The 15,000-nt window shown below is 35.5% G+C and overlaps 1 protein-coding gene across 1 annotated transcript in view; it reads right to left on the bottom strand.

The window, feature by feature from the left end:
• Positions 1–15,000, bottom strand: part of LOC115218334 (POU domain, class 4, transcription factor 3-like) — a 28,342-nt gene that overhangs the window by 1,255 nt on the left and 12,087 nt on the right. The window lies entirely within an intron of this gene.

Raw genomic sequence — 15,000 nt, forward strand, 5'->3', positions numbered from 1 at the left:
TATTATTAAGCGAATAGTCTGATGGCAAAAAAAAAAAGAAGAGGAAAATGAAAGGAAAAACGATGAAAATGTTATAGTTTTAATGCTGGTTTCCGATAGTCAATCGAAGTGCAGTTTGAAGAAGCAAGCTTCGAGCCAACGGTCTTTTGTTAAATGATATAATATATTAAACAACCGCAGTCCAAATATATTAAAGGTTCTCTTTTTTGCTATTTAGAAAAAATAAAAATAAAATAAAGACTAATATATTTTCTCTTTTCTCTTGCCAATATGAGGGTAGATTAAAGAGTTTTTTTGTGTGTGTCACTCCATAACGGTGAATGACTGAATGCGTCCACCAAATTCTGTTTACGTAATGTTAGAGGATTCTTATTGAGGCGTGGTTATGTGGTTAAGAAAATTGCTTACCAACCATATGATCTCAGGTTCAATCCTACTGCGTAGCACTTCGGGCAAGCGTCTGCTGCTAAAGCTCGGGCTAGCCAAAGCCTTGTGAGTGGATATGGTAGACGGAAAAGCCCGGCGTACATATATAACCCTAATATCTATCTATCTATCTATCTATCTATCTATCTATCTATCTATCTATCTATCTATCTATCTATCTATCTATCTATCCAGGCACGCATGTGTATGTATGCGTATATATAATATATATACATACATACATATATATATATATATATATATATATATAATATATATATATATAACATATATATATATATAAAGGTATATATACACACACGCATATGTATTTATATACATACACATATATGTATATATACACACAAACATATACACGTATGTATATATGTGTGCGTGTGTGTTTGTGTCTACATATGTGTGTTCCTTTGTGTTTCACCAGCACCACCGCTTGACAACTAGCGTTGGTTTATTTATGTCACCGTAAGCTAGTGATTCGGCAAAAGACACCGATGGATTAAGTACACGACTTAAAAATAAGACCCTTGGGTACATTCGTCCGACCAAAACCTTTCAAGGCAGTGCCCCAGCATGGCCGCAGTCCAATGACTGAAAGACGTAACAAATAAAAGAATACAATGGACAAGTAAATAAGTAAAAACACGAAACCGCCGCGTGGTTTCCAGAATTACTAGAAACGGTAGCCAAATCTCCCTCAAAACAAAAACAATTTTCTTGTTTATGTTGGAAGGGTATATTTGATATTTGTACCGTGAATAAAGTACATGCGAATAACGAATCGTGATATTCAAGGCTGCAATGTCTTTAATCATCAGTCTATTTAATCAAAAATAACTTTCCGTCTGAGCAACAGTCGAATATTTTTTTTTAAATCTATTCATATATATTTCTTTACTACCCACAAGGGGCTAAACACAGAAGGGACAAACAAGGACAGACAAACGATTTAAGTCGATTATATCGACCCCAGTGCGTAAGTGTTACTTATTTAATTGACCCCGAAAGGATGAAAGGCAAAGTCGACCTCGGCGGAATTTGAACTCAGAACGTAGCGACAGATGAAATACTGCTGAGCATTTCGCCCGGCGTGCTAACGTTTCTGCCAGCTCACAGGAGTGGCTGTGTGGTAAGCAATATGCTTACTAACTACATGGCTCCGAATTCTCATCTCATTACGTGACACCTTGGGCAAGTGTATTCTATTATAGCCTCTGATCGACCAAAGCCTTGTGAGTGGATTTGGTAGGCGGAAACTGAAAGAAGCCTGTCGTGTATATATATATGTGTGTGTGTGCGTGTTTGTGTATATGTTTGTCACACCCCACCATCGCTTGACAATAGATGTTGTGTGTTTACAACCCCGTAACTCAGAGGTTCAGCGAAAGACACTGAAAGAATAAGTATTAGGCTCACAAAGAACAAGTCCTGGGGTCGATTTGTTCGACTAAAATCGGTGCTCCAGCATGGACGCAGTCAAATGAATGAAACATATAAAAGAATACAGCATTATTTACATTTGACGGATATTTTGTTCCTCATCTTGTTTGTGGTTAACAAAACGTTTCGGCTGATATATCCTCCAGCCCTCAACAGGTGTCTTGGGGAACCTCGGTTCGAAATTTCCCCAAGACACCTGATGAAGGCTGGAGGGTATATCAGCCGAAACGTTTTGTTAACAACAAACAAGATGAGGACAAATATCCGTCAAATGTAAATAATGTAAATAATTCCTCAGCTCTTAAATACAGAACTGTATTAAAAGAATAACAGAATATATTCCAAAGTTTACAAGGACACACATCGTGTCGTGAAGCCAGCTAGAGACGATGTCTCCTGGGCTAAATTACAGCAACATTCGTCCTAAACCAGGACTGCCGTGTTATGTTGGCAAACAATCTTTTACCAATGCTTCAGCTCCTTACGATTATTCTTCTATTCTTTTACTTGTTTCAGCCATTTGACTGCAGCCATTTGACTGCAGCCATGCTGGAGCACCGCCTTTCAGTCGAACTAATCGTACCCCAGCACTTATTCTTCGTAAGCCTAGTATTTATTCTATTGGTCTTTTTTTGCCATACTGCTAAGTTACGGGGACGTAAACACACCAACATCGGTTGTCAGTCTATGGTAGTTGGGACAAACCACACACACACACGACGGGTTTATTTCAGTTTCCGTCTACCAAACCCACTCACAAGGCTTTTGTTGGCATGAGACTATAGTAGAAGACACTTGGCCAAGGTGCCACACAGTGGGACTGAACCCGGAACCATATGGTTGGGAAGCAGGCTGTGTGCGAGAGAGAGAGAGTGTGTGTGTGTGTGTGTTGTATGTGCACACGTGCATTAATATAGGAATGGATACAAAATCGGAATGAGATGATGTGGTGACCATGCATCTCCAAGACCATTGGGAGCGAAAGGAATTGGCGTCGATAGACACTGAATCCACAATTTTGTCCCCTACCCAATGGAAATCTACCCTTTTATTCTCTAGAAGTGAAACCCGCACAAAAGCCAGACGTCGACATTAACACCCCCACACACACACACTTACTCCCCCAGTTCATCCAACGACGTCTAGGACCACCATCAACACTGCCACTACCACCATCACAATCATCATCATCATCATCATCATCATCGTGACCACCACCACCATCGTCGTCGTCATCATCCTCGGCTTGCAGTTGGTGGGAAACAATGGCCGATGCGTCATATATACCTTTCCATCATCAGACTCGTAAATTCGTCAGCAATCGCCACGCTTCTGTCCTCCATCATTCATATGACCACAGCTTAAAAGGAGACTCTATTGGATTTATTAGCAGATAATAACTTAACAGTTGGCTAACTTTGGATGTCAGAACAGGGTCCGCTCGATAAGAGGCGTCTGCCTATGTTATTGGTTACAGTTTGGGAGTTAAGTATTAATAGAACCCTACATAACCAGACTAATTGTAATGCCATTATATAACTGCTCAAGGAGTTCGCTCCGCAATCATAACGTCCCTGGTTCAATGCGACTGACTGGCATCTCGGCAAAGTATTCTTTACTCCAATCTCGGATCGGCTCAAGTGAAATTGCATAAACAGAAACTGTCTTGTCTGTACACCACCACAAGAGTCAATCCTTGGTGCGATATGATGTGGCCTTTCACGCTGGACAGGTCAAAGGATAGACACCAAACAAATACGGACCAGCAGTAAACATAGATTTGTGTTGGACCAACACCTCTCCCGAGAAAAAAATTCAATGTTCCTGAAGCATCAATGACAATTCCAAAACCCCAATGTAAGGAAAAGGCCCCATAGGGAGCAAAAGGAGGGCCTAAGTAAGTGTCAAGCCCGTCGGATAAACGGTGCTACTAATTCATATAACAGAGTTGTGGTAATCTCAGCCTCGTTGATTTTGCCAGGGGATTATGTTAAATTAATAGGAGTCTGTGGAATACTGAGTAATTTACAATATCAGTTAAAGAGAAGTAAATTAATTAAATGCTCATCGTCGAAAGTGATGGAAATCCCTTTTTGCCGGGAATATGTATGAATGTATGCATATACGTGTGAATGGACGTATGTATGTGTGTATACAGAAAGGTATCTATATATGTATGGCTATATATGCATGTATGTGTATATATAAATGCGCGCACGTGCGCGAGTCTATGAATGAGACACACAAAAGCAGCCTTCGAAGCGAGTTGGGATGTCAGAGGTCACTGAAAAGGTTGCAAACAACAACGAGAGCACTTGGAAGAATAAACAAACCGATTGAATGTTTAACCAACACGTTAAACAAGCGATCGATTGGCTGGTTGGTTAGATTATTGACTAATAATAAGGAAGTGGAGAAGTGGAATTAAACCTGTGCGTGTGTAATTATTGGTGTAATGACTTCCCCCAGACTCAAGATTTGTTTCAACATCTGAATTCGCATCAAGAACCTTGCGAACCAAATACAAAAAAGAAATATCTATGTATATACGTATATTCTTTTCTACTCTGGGCACAAGGCTCGAAATTTTGCGGGAGGTCGATTAGATCGACCCCAGTACGAAACTGGTACTTAATTTATCCATCGCGAAAGGATGAAAGCAAAGTCGACCTCTTCGCCCAGAGCGCTAAAGATTCTGCCAGATTCTGCCTTGTATATACGTATATACAAGACAAGCGTCTGTACACCTGCCAAAGAATTGGCTGGTTGCAGGCTACTGTAGAAGACACTTGTCCAAGCTGTCGCGCAGTGAGATTGAACGCGAAAGTACTGGGCCTCGAATCGAAATTCCTAACACACGGCTTCCTCGGAATATATATATATGTTATACATCCATCCTTACATATATGAACGCATACATACATGCATTTAATATGCTATATATATATATATATATATATAATATATATATATAAATAAATGTATGTATATCTTTATATATATATATATATATAATAATGTATGTATATCTTTATAATATATATTATATATATAAATGTATGTATATCTTTATATATATATATGTTATATATATATATATATAACATATATATATATATATATATATATATATAAAAATGTATGTATATCTTTATATATATATATATGTATAGGTTATATATATATATATATAACATATAAATATATTATATATAAAGATATACATATTTTATATATATAAAGATATACATACATTATATAATATATATATATATATATATATAATATATATATATATATATATTATAAAGATATACATACTTTTATATATATATATATATATATATATAATATATTAATATATAAAGATATATACATACATTTAATATATATACATTATATATATATATATATATATATATATATATAAAGATATATACATTTATATATATATACATATATATATAAAGATATACATACTTTATATATTATATATAACATATAATATATATATTATATATAATATATATATATATATATATATACATACATACATTTATACATACATTTATACATTTGTATATATATATAAAACAAATGTGTACGTATGTGTATCGTATGTAAATGTGTGTGTGGTGTGTGTTGTCATAAAATAAGTAATTATGGTTCCCTAAAAAATGGTGAAGGGATATTGAAGAGAAGAAGGGATAAAAGAATAAAGTGTGTTTCTTTTTTTGCTTTCTGTTGTTGCCACATGATGTCACTGCTCGTTGTCTTAAAAGCAAATGGCGCCAAGTCACTTCACTTAATTACCGCTCTCTTATCTTTGTCACTTCTGAGGTGATAAATTCACAGATGAGGTCTGCGCTCTACCACACCACACACACACATCATACATACACACATATACATACACTTCTGTATGTATTTGTGTGTACGTGTGGTGCGTATACGTGTGTGTGTAAACCCCGCTGTGACTTTTAACCTGCCGCTATTGTCTCTATGCACTTGTGTGGGTTTATCTTCTTCACCCTTCTTTATACAAACGGTATCCCACCCACACGTCCACCCCAAGCCCCCACCCCACCCACACGCGCGCGCGCGCGAAGAAAATATAGACATAAGCTGAGTATGTGCAAGATGATGATGATGATGATGATGAGGTGGGCTGTGAGTGTGTTTCGCTGTGTATCAAAGTGAATTGAATTTATTAAACAGTGCAGAATCGCACCTGAAATTACAGGTGCATCAGCTGCTGCTGCTGCTGTTTCTCATCCAACGAAGAACTTCTTTCCAATTCGTTGACCTTTCAATTGATTCTTTTGGCGGTCATTTATTGCAATGACAGCTGACACAGCTGGGGATTCCATCATTTTTCATATCCATCTATCTTTCTATCTATCTATTTATCTTTATCTCTATATATCTATCTCTATATCTATCTGTCTATCTATCTATCTATCTATCTATCTATCTATCTATCTATCTATCTATCTATCTATCTATCTATCTATCTCTATCTATCTCTATCTCTCTCTCTCTCTCTCTCTATCTATCTATCTGCATCTCTCTCTCTATATATATATATATATCTCTATCTATCTATCTATCTATCTATCTATCTATCTATCTATCTATCTATCTATCTATCTATCTATCTATCTATATCTATCTATCTATCTATCTATCTATCTATCTATCTATCTATCTATCTATCTGCATCTCTCTATATCTCTCTCTCTCTCTCTCTCTATCTATCTATCTATCTATCTATCTATCACCCTCTCTATCTCTCTCTCTCTCTCTCTATCTCTCTCTCTATCTATCTATCTCTCTATATCTATCTATATCTGCCTGTCTATTTACCTATTCATCCATCTACCTACCTGCCTACCTACCTACCTAGCTATCTATGCAAACTCAGAAACATGCATACACACACATACACATATGTGTGCATGTCTGTGGGTGCAAGTGTGAGAAAGTATGTATGTTTGTGAGTGTCTGTATGCATGTGTATGTATGTATCTGTGTGCGTATACTTAATTCAATATATATAAACATATATATGTATGTGTATATATATATACATAATTTTAGATACATATATACATACACACATGTATATTAAGAATATATACATATATATACATACACGCACACACATATATACAGATATATATATATGCATATATATATACATACATATGCATGCATATATATATATATATATATATATATATATATATATATATATATATATATATATTAAAAGAAATGAGGTATATATAATAATATTATGCAATTTTAGATAGATACATATATATATATGAATATTTTAATATATACTTATGTTATATATAGATGTATTATGTATATGGTTTGTGTGTATATATGTATATATATCTGGTTTGTGTGTATATATGTATGTATATATTGTTTGTGGTGTATATATGTATATATATATGGTTTGTGTGTATATATGTATACATATGTGGTTTGTGTGTTATATATGTATGTATATATGATTTGGGTGTGCATATATATATATATATATATATATATATATATATATTATATATATATATATATATGCAATTTTAGATAGATACATATATATATATGATATTATTAATATATACTTATGTGTATATATAGATGTATATATGTATATGGTTTGTGTGTATATTGTATATATATCTGGTTGTGTGTATATATGTATGTATATATGGTTGTGTGTATATATGTATATATATATGGTTTGTGTGTATATATGTATACATATGTGGTTTGTGTGTATATATGTATGTATATATGATTTGTGTGTGCATATATATATATATATATATATAATATATATATATATATATAGTATATATGGTTTGTGTATGTCTAACTTTGTCTTTTGTTTTGACTGATGTGATAAGATTTGAGAATTCACTGACGGTGCCAACGATATTATAATGCCGCTGATGGTTAGATTTATTTAGGGTAATTTATTTTAAAATGCATTATATTTGCTAAACCCGGAATTAAATTTAATCTTTGCATTATGATTTTCATAAATAATACGAGATTCTCAAAGTCATTCCAGAAATATAAGGTTGAGTCAATATCCATTAACTTTTATTGCAAAACTAAACTGATAGCTTAATGGAAACAATATATATTCCAAAATACAATCCTCTGTGTGTGTGTGTGTGTGTGTGTGTGTGTGTGTGTGTGTGTGTGTGTGTGTGTGTGTGTGATGTGTGCGCGCATGCGTGCGTGTGTTTATGTATGTACACACGCACGCACGCAGAAAAATGTGTGTGTATTTGTATTATGTATAAATATATTCTTTTGTTTTGTTATTCCTGTACGTGATTCAGTTATTGGACTGCGACCATGCTGGAGCAAGAACTTGAAATAGTTTTAACCGAAGAAATCAAACCCAGGAATTAGTTTTACTTTACTGAAACTGGCACGGATTCTAAAGTTTCTGTCTTGCCAAACCGCTAAGTTACGGTGATGTAAAGACAGCAACAATGTTTGTCAAGCGATGGTAGGGATAATCGGAGACACAGAGACACGCGCACCCATACATATATACATATATGTATGGGTGTATATATGTATGGGTGTATGCGGCTATAGAAGAAGGCATTTGCCTTGGAACCATGTATTTGAGAAGCAAACTTCTTTCTACGCAGCCACCTTTCAGTGTCTTAAATGTGTGTGTGTGTGCGTATGTGTATAATTAAAGGTTACAAACCTCATTAAGGGTTAATAAAATCCTATAAAAGTACTTGTTAGTTACCTATGTAAAGAATGTCGAACATTACAGATAATATTCAACCGTAAGGTAAATATATAAACCGTGCTTTATACATATGAGTATTTATTACAATAAGATGAGAAAATAGAGAGATAATTAATAAATTATTATATATTAATTAAAAAATTGACAAACATCCTTATATACAAACCTACATATACGTATGTGTTTTTGTTTATACATACATGTGTGTGTGAATTTTTGTGTTTGTGTTATGATTGTAAACCACCGTTTAACAACTGGTGTTGGTTTGTAATCCTCTTCGTAACTTAGCAGATCGACAAAAGACCGATGGACTAAATGTCAGACTTAAAGATAATAAGTAATGGAGTCGGTTTATTCGAGTAACCCCTTCAAGGCGGCGCCTCAACATGGCGTCAGTCGAATGAGTGAAACAAATGAACGATGAAAGATAAATGACATTAAACAGAAATGGGTAAAAAGAAACAAGTGTGGCACGAACATGAACAACGAATAAATACAGGTGTATCAAATACCAAACAACATAAATTCTTTCTTTTTTTAAAGTATCTCCAAAGGCTGTGTCACAGTCATCAAAGGACAATTAAGACCAACTGCACAAGAGAATCAAAACTTGTCCAAAGTTGACAGCTATTTATGAAAACCACAGGCTTATCATCTGGATGCAAGAAGATAGTCATGCACACGTGTTTCAGCCTCAGGAAGCGTCATCAGCACTACAAATGTCTCTAACCTATCTCCACTAGCCAAAGAACATAGATATATACAAAAAGAGAAGGACATTATTACACGTTTATGATCTCGATAATTAAACAGAACTTGAAATAGCATTAGATTAAAACAATGTATAACATTATTGGTGACCATACTGAAATGTAAAATGGTGCTAGAAGTCATTTGCGATAAAAACACAACTCGCACAGAATGTTCTTAGCGAACCGTTAGATAGTGTTTCGACTTCATTTTGTCTCTTCAGTGATGAATACCCACGAATATTCTAAGGGAACTGAAAGAATGTTGGTTCCGTATAGAAATTAGTAAGCAAAACGTTTGCTAGTGTATCTAGTTTGCAAGATTCTTTATGTGAATTCGTGTGTTGAAACCAATTTTGTTATGTATAGGGAGACGAAGAAAGAGGTTTGACAAACAAAAACAAAACAAATGACTTCCTACTTAACCAAATTAAACAAACGATCGATTAGCTAGTTGGATGTTTAACCAATTGACTAATAATAAAGGAGTGGAATTGAACCTGTGCGTGTGTTAATAATATTAGCATAATGACCCTCTCTAAATGTTTGCTAAATGTTTTGCGAAAGCTAACCAGGCTTAAATACAGCTTTAGATTGGAATAATGAAACAGCATTAGATTGGAATAACGATGTGTATAATATTTATAATAAATACACAAACATTAGAACGGCACTTAACACCCGGTAATTATTATTATTATCATTATTATTAGGTTGTCCCAAAAGTTCGTAAACACTTGCGAAAATTGAATTTTTACTCGCCAAGTACTAACAAAAACAACAAAAATTATTCCTCAAAATAAAGACCATTATTTTCCAAGACTTTCTACGAACTTTTGGGACAACCTTATATTATTATTATTATTATTATTATATCACATTTGCTTTCTCACATGGAAGAATTCGCAACTTTATTTTGAGAAATAGGAGCTAGATAATCTTGAAATCGCATCGGTCAAATAGCGTCTGTCAATAAAGATGTAGAAAAACAGAAAGGCCAAATGGAACGGTTATAGCAATCTTCCTTCCCCACCCCTCTCTCCTTCTCAGGAGAATAGAGAGAGAATAACAGAATAGAGAGAGAATAAGAGAGACGCATGCTCAGTGAAACAAATACCGAAAGAGACATAGTGATAGAGCTGGAGGGAGGGGGTTCGGATAAAATATGCTGAGGCACTTTGTTAAGTCACTTTATAATTTAAAATCAAATCCCACCTATGTCGACTTTATATTTTCTGCCTCCGATCTTAATTGTTTATCCGGTTGATATCATTTAACATTCCCTGGTACATTGCACCAATACAGGGGTATCACATCCCTTTTAGACCTGGAGCCAAAAATTGTTCTTAGTATGGGTATAAGGCCAAGTATTTGTGAAGGAGATTAACTGACACCATAGATCCTTGTACTTGATTGGCAATTTAATTCATCGACCCCTAATGATTGAAAGTGAAGACTGACTTCGATTGGATCTGAACTTAGAACGTAAATGGCCAGAACAAAGACTGCAAACATTTTTTCTGGTACTCTAACGATTCTGTCAACCAAAGAATTACAATTTTCTTTTTAGATTATCACCATTATCTTCAAAATTATTGAATTAAAATTTCAGCTGTGGCAGAGTACAGCATATGTAATACGATACAAAAGTGATCATAATTTAATATACGTTGAGAGGATTTCTGGTTGCCAGTTGAAAAATCTTCACAAAGTTTTCTTATATAAAACAATGTAATACTGAACATTTGATATTTCTTCTGTATTTACAAACAAAAATAAGGTTTATTTGTTCTGCTCTGAGATATAACTCACTCTACCTAAACGATTAGGGCCCATTTAACCCTACTCCACGCGCTGTGGTTATATGAAGCTAATAACAACCTAATGGCTAACAAAGAAATCATTAAATGTTCGTTTAGTTTTGGTCGACCGCCATTATCTATTAGCTGTCGTCTGCTTAAACATTTCTTTTGTTTATTTCACTCTTTGGATTCATTAAATAATCCTTTTTTGTTTGTTTGTTTGTGACAGAGGGGTTCTCCTGTTTGTATTTTGCTTTGTTTGTTTTCTTTTACACATCTATCTCCCATTTAACTCTTGTCTAACACAAATTGTCGTCGTCCTTTTCGTTTTGGATGAGTTGTTAAGTACGTTGTCGACGTCGTCAGTATTGTTCTTGTCGCTATTGTTTTGCTTGTATCTCCTCAACACACTCACACACGGGCGCGAACGGATTATAAGCAAAGTGAATCTTGCCGGACGTCGCCTTTCACTTTCATATCTCTCTAGCGTTGGTCGGTAACATTAACACCAGAAACACAATGTGCTCGGCTGTGATCTTCACCTAACCTGTGATATTATTATTAATATCATTATCATTGCTACAATAAAACCAACAAGCAAAGCCATTAGAGCATGAAACAAGATGCCTTACTGCATGTAGTCACGTTCGTTTGTCTTTGTATTTGCATTTCAAATTTCACCGAAGCCAATCTTCATTTTCATTCTTCTGGGGGTCGATAAAATAAGTTGAAGTCATTTTGGTGAAGTTATAATCGACTGTAACTTCCACCTGAAACGTGTGATATTATACTAATTATCAAAGTCCTTGTGCCAAACTTTGAAATCTTTATAATCATAACCATCATCATTATTGTTATTGAGTGAGAGAGCAGTGCATACGATCAAAGTGACACTGGGGTAAAATATACAAAGCCCAATATACCCATCACGACTACCCGTCTGATGAGGGTACACCAGGCACATGCATCACAATCATATGTGCGCGATATAGTGGTCTCATATCGAGATAAACAGCACGTGGTCTTGTAGGTGGAGCCCAGTTAGTATTTTCTCCAGGTCGAGTAGGCCACTCCGCTCAAAAGGTCCCTGAATGAGGGTTGCTTAAGGATGATGAACAAAACACCCATGTTTCCGGGGACGAATTATCCAAACCCCAAAGAATTCCTCTCAACACATGGCTATGATGCTCCCCCACTACTTCTGCTCGTGATCAGAGATGCACATATCGTCAGCCACCAAGGGACATGCTCAACTGGTTAAGGTCAAGCAACTGACAAGTTAATCTGTAGTATTGAGCAGAATATTTGCTGTAGCCCATTTTTTTATACCAAGACAAAACCATGTATATGATATCACTCCCAGATCAGTTAAAATCAGAAGCCATGGCAGCCACTGCCTGGTACTGCAATTATTATTTAAGACGTCGCGTTGTTGATAAAGATATTGTCTACTGGGGTTTTGTACTGACTGTCAAGTCACAAGGACCCCAGACAGACAGTACTTCGCGCAATATGCATGCAGTTCCATGTAATGCCGACTTTTTGCTGGATATTTCTAAAGCTTCCAGATGTTTCTTCAAGTTGGGTTGTATTGAAGCCAATGCTCAATGATAGTAGGGACAATCTTTATGTTCGACTCTCGTAGCTGCTACATCTTGGCGATCTCAATTCTCAGGCTCTATAGTATCTCTCTATTTAATTCATTGTTTGTAATTTGCATCATACCTATATTCATGTGATATTCAACTGACGTAGACAGACATACAGATAGATAGATACGTAAATACATACATACATGCAAATTAATGAAACTTTATGGCAACTCTTCACACCGAGCTCTTGAGGGAAAGCTAATCACTTTAAAATATGAACTCAGGACGATGAGCGAGAAACTCCGCTTTCGCAAGCGAATTTTTGAGCGAGCCAGTATCAATCGCAAGTTTGCTTCCAACCCACAAGAATTATACACAGAGATGAGGGAAGAAAATATTACCATTAAGAAATCTCTTTCCCAAGAAAATCTACGATTATTCTGGTCAAAAATTTGGAACGAAAAGAGGGATTTCAACTTGAATGCATCATGGTTAAATACAATTGAGAGAGAATACTGTACCAACACTAACAAGTAAAACGTACAAAACTGATGCAGTAGGCAAACTGCAGAATGGGGAGGCACCGGGAAGAGACCTAATAGTCGGATATTGGTACAAGAAGCTGACATTTTATAGAAACCAATTGATATGTATGTTCAAAAGGACTTTGGAAGGTCAGACTGATATACCAAATTGCTACAGCAGGGACAAATCTTGTTGCCAAAAATGAAATCACCGAGATGACAGGAAACTACAAGCCCATTGCTTGCCTATACATTATGCACAATCTGTACACAAGTTGCCTCAACCAATTCCTCCAGGACCATTGTGAGTCGAACAATATTGTGACTGATGGACAGGCTGGTGGAAAGTAGGGAGTGTGGAGATGTGCCGAACAACTTTTAATAAACAAAGCTGTACTGTTTGAAGTAAGATAACAACGCAGAAACCTTGTGACGGTATGGCTTAACTATAAGAAGGCATTTGACTCTATCCCTCATTTATGGCTGTCGAAGTGCCTACATCTGGCAGAGGTACATACTACCTTAATTGCTGCTATAGAGAGAATCACAGAGACATGGACAACAATACTTATCCTTTCAACTGAGAATGGAATAATCGCTTCTGATAGTATAGGCATTTCAAAGGGAATATTCCAGGAAGATAGTCTTTCATTTTGGCACTGAATCCATTATCGTTCCAACTGCAGAAAAGGATCTTCAGCTGCTAGAAATATCACTGTAACTCATAATTTCTTTGTAGACGACCTGAAGTCGTCTTTTATGCTAAAAGTGTTAACAATGCCCAAAAAACAACTGAAATTAATAACGTTTTCAGCATCAACGGTCTCTCTCTATTTTCCCCATTCCACATAAAAAATGTTACAAGTACCTAGGCATAGACGAAAGTGTTTCGTATAAAGGTACTGTGAATAAAGATAGTGACCCGAGAACATTACATCAGACTTAGGAGAATATGGCAGTCGGAACTCTCCTATTTCAACAACACAATATCCCACAATGCATTTGCAGTGCCAGTACTGATCCCAACATTTCGGATACTTGATTGGTTTCATACCAATAATAATTGGAGCACAAGGTTTTGTTAGTAAATGCTTAAAGGAGAATTCGGGTAAACTGAGATTTTCAGAAAGAGAAACTGACCGGATAGTTCGTACATTACAAGTGCCATCTGTCAGTGGAACAGTAAAAATATGCAAGACTTTCCACAAGTTCCGAATGGGAATTTCTCTGTGTTAACTACATCCGAAAGATGGTGTCTTGTATCTTTGTTGCAAACCGGGTCCCTCCTCAATGGAAGATTTATAATAATTAAAATATGGAAGAGACATGCATACATAACAAATTTGAAAGCTTCATAAGTGCTAACGCACGAAATTCTCCCACCTTGAGTCGTACTGTTGCATATATATATATATATGTGTGTGTGTGTGTGTGTGTGTGTGTATATGTGTGTATATATATGTGTGTGTGTGTGTATATGTGTGTGTATATATATGTGTGTGTGTATATGTGTGTATATATATATGTGTGTGTGTGTGTATGTGTGTATATATATGTGTGTGTGTGTGTATATGTGTGTATATATGTGTGTGTATCTATGTATGCATGTATTTATACAAATGATAGTGGGTGGGCAGGAAAAGAAGC

Source organism: Octopus sinensis, linkage group LG13, assembly GCF_006345805.1.
Source record: "Octopus sinensis linkage group LG13, ASM634580v1, whole genome shotgun sequence".
Classification (NCBI taxonomy): Eukaryota; Metazoa; Mollusca; class Cephalopoda; order Octopoda; family Octopodidae; genus Octopus; species Octopus sinensis.